We start from the raw sequence: 6736 nt of genomic DNA, 5'->3' as shown, positions 1-6736 counted from the left end.
ATACATCACATTAACAAAAGGAAAAGAGAAAATGACGTGGTCATCCCAATAAATCCATAAAAAGTATTTCACAAAATTCAACATTTGTTCATTAAAACAGTAATAACAGCAACAACAACAAAAACAGCAACAACAGAAACCTCTTACATGAGTAGAATTCAGGAAATATATCTCAACATAACTAAAGTCATTAATTACAATCCCACAGACAACATAATATGCCAGAATGAAAAACTGAAAGCCAAATTGAGGAATAAGACAAGGTTGCCCAATCTCACCAATTCTATTAAACACAGTATGGGAAGTCCTAGCAACAGCAGTCGGACAAGAAAAAAATTTATTCAAGTTGGAATGAATGAAGTAAAACTGTTATTATTTTAGATGACATGATAATATATATAGAGATCCCTAAAGATTCTTCAAACCAAAACAACTAAATCTAATAAAGAGATTTAGCAAAGTTGCATGATTCATGATTAATATACAAAAACTGTCACATTTTTTACACTAACAATGAAATATTCCAATTTTAAAAAATCCATATGAAATCAGATCATAAAATGAAAACTCTATGGAAAATCCAAGATAATAAAATCTATAGGGCACTGATAAAAAATTTGAAGATGATGCAAAGAAATGGAAAGAAATCTCAAAGTCTTAGATTAGAGGAATTAATAATGTTAACATATACACACTACAGTATGTCTACAGATATAATGTGGTTCAGATCGAACTACATGATATTTTCCACAGAAGTAAAAACAGTCCTATGATTTGTATGGAACTGCAAAAGAAACAGAACTGCCAAGGAAAGAATGAGGAAAAAGAACAAATTTGGAGGCATAACCCATAACCCTCCCAGATCTCAGACTATATTACAAAAATACAGTAATCAAAACAGCACAATACTGGATAACAAACAAACATCTATATCAATGGAACAGAACACAGAGGCAGAAATATAACATCACACCTATGGTCAACTAAACTATGAGAAAGGAAACAAAAATAAACAATGCCTTAAAGACAGTCTTCAGCAAGTGATGTAGAGAAAGCTAGACAGCTACATGTAAATCAAAGAAATAAGAACACTCCATCACACTGTATAAAGATAAACTCAAAATGTTTTAAATATATGAATCTAATACATAACAGAATAAAACTCCTGGAAACTAACATAGGCAAAACAAGACAAAAATCGTAGCAAAATTTTCTCATGTCACAATCCCAAGCTGAAAACAATAAAGGCAAACTAAACAAATAGGTCCTAATTAAACTTAAAAGCTTCTACACAGCAAAATAAATAGAATGAAAGTTGAAGTTCCAAATGGCAGAAAACATTATGAAAGAATGCAATCAAAAATTGGCTAATTTCTAAAATACTCAAATCGTTCATTCAACTCCATTTCAAAAATCTACAAACATCTCAGCCAGAAAATGAGCAGAAGACAATTCCCTAAAAAAGACACACAGATGACAAACAGGAACATAAAAATGTGCACACATTGCTAATCATTATACAAAGGCAAGACAAAAATAAAATAATGTTATACCTCACTCTAGTGAGAAGGGCTGTCATTCAAATATCTACAAATAATAAAGACTGGGGAGGTTGTGGAGAAAAGGGACTCTCCAATGCTGCTGGTGGGAATGAAAATTTGTGCAACCACTTTGGAAACAGTATGGAAGTTCCTTTAAATAATAAAAATAGACCTATCCTATGACCCAGCAATCCCACTCCTGGACATATAAAATATAAACCTGAAAACAAAGAATCCTAGGGTAAAACATAAGAAGTACACTTGACTTAATTTGATTCTTTATATGTCTCCTCTGGCAAGGGAAGCAGAAGCAAAACTAACAAAATATGATTAGATCACTCTAAACAGATTTACACTGAAGAAGAAATGATCAATGAAATGAAAAGTCAACCAACACAATGGGAGAATATATTTTCAAGTGATATTTTCCAATCAAGTGTTAATATCCAAAATATATGGCAAACTCTTACCCCAAACAAAAACGAACAGACCAAAGAATCCAAATAAAAGAAAATGTCCATAAGGAACTGAATAGATAGATCTGAATCAATTATCTGTAGAAAACATACAGTTGGCTAAATGACACATGAAAATATGTTCAGAGTTATAAATTATTAGGAAAGTCATAAACCAAAAATGAGACAAGACCTCACGATTGTCAGAAAGCTCTCAACAAAAAGAAAATATATATATGTTGGTGAGATTGTGGAGAAAAAGGAACACCGTGCACACTGTTGATAGGAATGCAAAATATTGATTCCATTGCATATATACATCAAATTTTCATCATCCATTTTTCTGTCAAGGGATGTCGAGTTTGTAGGCCCCTGTCTGAATGCTCTAGGGAATAAGCCCATGGGCTGAACTGATAAATAAGCTGTGAGGAATTCACATATCCAGGCTGGATGAGAAATGGCCTACTCAATGTATCCAGTATGGATGACTGGATAGCCAATGCTGGGTAAGATCCTCAGAGAAGGACAACCTAAGTCAGGCAAAGCCGGCTGGATAAGAGGTGGCCTACTTAATGAAGTTCCATGATGAACTTTAGAACAATCCTTGATCATTTAACATCCTGCACTTACTGCAGGAGCATGGGGACATAAATAGCTTAAGATTATTATCATTGTTATAACTTAGATGATATGTGAGTCATTGTGCAAGTCCTATATAAACCCTTCTTCTAAGAATCAATAAACAGAGAACTGCTTCGCTTCTCTCCACACAGTGTTTGTGTGTAAATGATATCGTGCCAGTGACAGGATTAATTTAATTTGTTGGGAGTATCATAAAAGGATGTTGCATTGTATACAATACACTTTCTGCACCTTTTGAGACGATTGTGAGTTTTATTTCTCATTCTATTAGTGTGGCATGTCACCTTTATTGATTTGAATATTTTGAAGTATTGTTAAACCAAGGGATAATTCCCTTTACTTATGTATGTGTATGATACATTAAATGTGTTGTTGAATTCATTTTGCTTGTTTTTTGTTGAGAATTTTGGCACATATGTTCATCAGGGATAATATTGTATATATTACATCTAATGTCCTTTCTAGCATTTTAGTGCAAATAAAGCTCACATCATAAAACATGTTTGGAATCTTTCACACCCTTCAAATTCTGGGATGATTTGGGGAAGAATTGGTGATATTTGATTTCAAATATATGACAGAATTCACCAGTAAATTAGTCTTGTAAATTTTTTCTGGTTTGGGAAGTTAGGATTATTGATTTACTCAAACACTCTTTTGCTCTATTTTACTTTCTAATTTCTTCTTGATTCAGGATTGGAAGACATGTTTCTGGGAATTTGTCTTTTGTTCTAAGTCATTCAAATCGTTGACTAGTGGTAATTTCTTTTGATGCTTTGCATCTCTACAACATCAGTGGTAATATCTTCTCTTTAATTTCTAATTTTATTTGAGTCTTTATTTTCTTAGCCAACCTAAAATTTGTCCAGTTTATGTTGAAAAGAAACAGACTTAGGTATTTTCTTTTTTATCTTTTCAATTGTTTCTGTTGTTATTTGTCTTACTCCCATTCATTCAATTTTCTTCTTTATTCTTTCTGTTGTTTCCTAGATTCTTGAGATGTAAAGTTAAGTATTGTGTATCTTTGTATATCATTTATTATTATATATTTTTATTTATTTATTATTTATTTATTTATTTATTTACATATTTTTTCATTTATTTATCATTGAATTACTGCCATTTACAATGTGTCAATCTGTGGTGTATAACACAGTGTCCCGTACATGCATATAATTGAGTGCCTATTAAACATTACCTCACGATATTTAAATTATTGCCCTGTGTCTTACAGGAGAAATTTTGAAAAAAATCTATTTTTATATATAGTGGATAACATTTTTAAATCTACAGCTCCCAAATATATCCTCTCACAGCCCCTTTTCACAGTAATCATAAAATTGTTTAGTAGATCTGCAAGTGTGTTTCAGTTTTGTAGATGAAATCATAGTGTTCTCACCCAAATATTTTCTAAGGTTCCACATATGTCATGTCTTGTATTATTTTTCTTTCTCTTTCTGTCTAACTTCAATTAGGATGACACTTTTTGGGAACATCCATTTTGCTGGAAAAGTCATTGTTTTATCATTTTTCATTGCAGAATATTATTCCATTGTATAAATATGACATAATTTCTCAATACTGTCATCTGTTTTTGGGAATTATGTTGCTTCCATGTCGTGGCTGTTGTTTATAGCACTGTGAAGAACATTGCGGCGCAGGTATCTTTTTGAATTAGGGTTCCCTTTGATATATACCCAGAAGTGGAATTGCTGAATCGTATCTTAAGTCTATTTTCAGTCTTTTGAGGAATCCCCATCCTGGTTTCCACAATGACTGCACCAAACTACATTCCTTCCAAAAGTGTAGGAGGGTTCACTTTCTCCACAGCTACCCCAGCATTTAAAGTTTGTGGACTTTTGAATGATGGCCATTGTGACTATTGTGAGGTGATACTTCATTATAGTTTTGAATAACCCTTCTCTGATTATGATAGTGAGCAATTTTCTTTTTCATATTTGTATGTGGCATTTGTGTGTCTCTATTGGAGAATGGCTTGTTTAGGGCTTCTGCCCATTTTCAGATTGGGTTTCTTGTTTTTATTTTTTTATTACTATTAGGATGTATGAAGTCTTTATATTTTAGAAATTAAGACTTTGTCAGTTGCATCACTTCTAAATATTTTCTTTAATCCTGTTGTTTGTCATTTTGCATTTTTTATGGTTCCCTTTGCTGTGCAAAAGCTTATAAGTTTAATTAGGTCCCATTTATTAATTTTGCTCTTACATCAATTACATAGGTAGGTTCTTCTAGGAGATCATTGCTGAGATTTATCTCAGAGTGTATTGCCTATGTTTTCTTCTAGGAGTTTAACTGTGTCTTGCCTTTCATTTAAGTCTTCAAGCCATTTTGAGTTTATTCTTGTGTATGGAGTGGTGGAGTGTTCTAACTCCATTGCTCTGCATGCTGCTATCCAGTTTTCCCAATGCCAGTTGGTGAAGGGATCGTCATTCTTTGTCATTTTCCTTTCTACTCTGTCAAAGATTAATTGAACATAGGCCTGTAGATTTCTTCCTAGGCCCTCTATTCTGTTCCATTGGTCCATATGCCTATTTCTATATCAATGTCATGTCATTTTGATTATTATAACTCTGCAATACTCTATGGAGACCTGGTGGTTAATTCTTCCAGCCTCTTTCTTTTTCTTTAATATTGCTTTGGAAATTATGGATCTTTTATGACTCTATGTAAATCTTAGCATCATTTGTTTCAGTCCTTAAAAGAAATGTTTTGCATAATTTGATAGGAAATCACATTAAGTCTGTGGACTGCCTTGGGCATTGTGACCATTTTAACCATAATGTTTATTCCATTACAAGACCATTGGGTATCTTTTCAATACTTCAAATGTTTTTTGATTTCTTCAATCAATCTTTTCTAGTTCTCCATGTATAATTCATTCACCTCTCTGGTCATATTTATTCTTAAGCATTTTATTATTTTCAGTGCAGTTATTAAAGCGGTTGTTTCTACACTTTGTTTTCCTGTTGATTCAATGGTAGTGTAAAGAAATCAAATTGGTATTTGACCTTACTCTGGGTACATTGCCCTGTTCCTTTTTAGCCTTAGTAAATTTTTGTGAAGCTTTTATATTTTTCTATATATAGTGTCATGTGTGCATATTGTGAAAATTTACCTCTTCTTTTCCAGTCTGAACATTTAATTTCTTTTTCTTGCCTGATCGTTGTGGCTAGGAATTCCAAGACTATATTGAATTGAAATTGTGAGAATGGGAAACTTTGTCTTGTCTCAGGATTTTGTGGGAAGGTTTCAGTTTTTCACAATTGAGTATTTTGCTGGCTATATATTTGTCATAATTAGCTTTTATTATGTTGAGATATGGTCCCTCTATTCCCACTGTGATAAGAACTTTTATTGCAAATAGGTGTTAAATTTTATCAAATGCTTTCTCTGCATCTACTGAGATGCTCATGTGGTTTTTTGTCCTCTCTGTTGTTGATATGGTGTATCACAATTGATTGATTGATTTACGTATGATAAACCATCATTTTTTTCCTGGGATGAACCTAAGTTGACTACGGTGTATAATCTTTTTTTACATGCTGTTGGATTCAGTATGTAATAATTTCTTAAGGACATTTACATTTATGTTTATCAATGATATTTGCCTATAGATTTCTCTTGGGGCAGTGTCTTTGTCTGGTTTTGGTATCAGATTGAAGTTGGCCTTACAGTGTGAGTTTGGGAATACTCTCTCTATATCAATCTTTTGGAAGAGTTTGAGGAGGACTGATATGTATTATTCTTTGTATGTTTGTTCCAATTCCGAAGTGAAGCTATTTGGGTCTGAATTTGTTTGCAGAGATTTTTTATTTTATTGATAATTTTTTTCGATTTCTGGTGATCGGACTGTTCAAATGGTTAATTTCTTCTTGATGCAATATAGGTGGGCTGAATATTTCCAAAAACTTCTCCATTATTTCCTGGTTATCCAGTTTGTTTCCATACATTTGCTCATGGTATTTACTTATGATATTATGCAAATTTGTTGTACACGTTTTAGTTTCTCCATTTTCATTTATTATGTTAATTGTGTTCTCTCTCTTTTTTTGTTGGTGGGTCTGTCCAGAGTTTTGT

The sequence above is a fragment of the Vicugna pacos genome, unplaced genomic scaffold, assembly GCF_048564905.1.
Source record: "Vicugna pacos unplaced genomic scaffold, VicPac4 scaffold_18, whole genome shotgun sequence".
Taxonomy (NCBI): Eukaryota; Metazoa; Chordata; class Mammalia; order Artiodactyla; family Camelidae; genus Vicugna; species Vicugna pacos.
Note: the sequence above shows the minus strand (reverse complement) of the source record.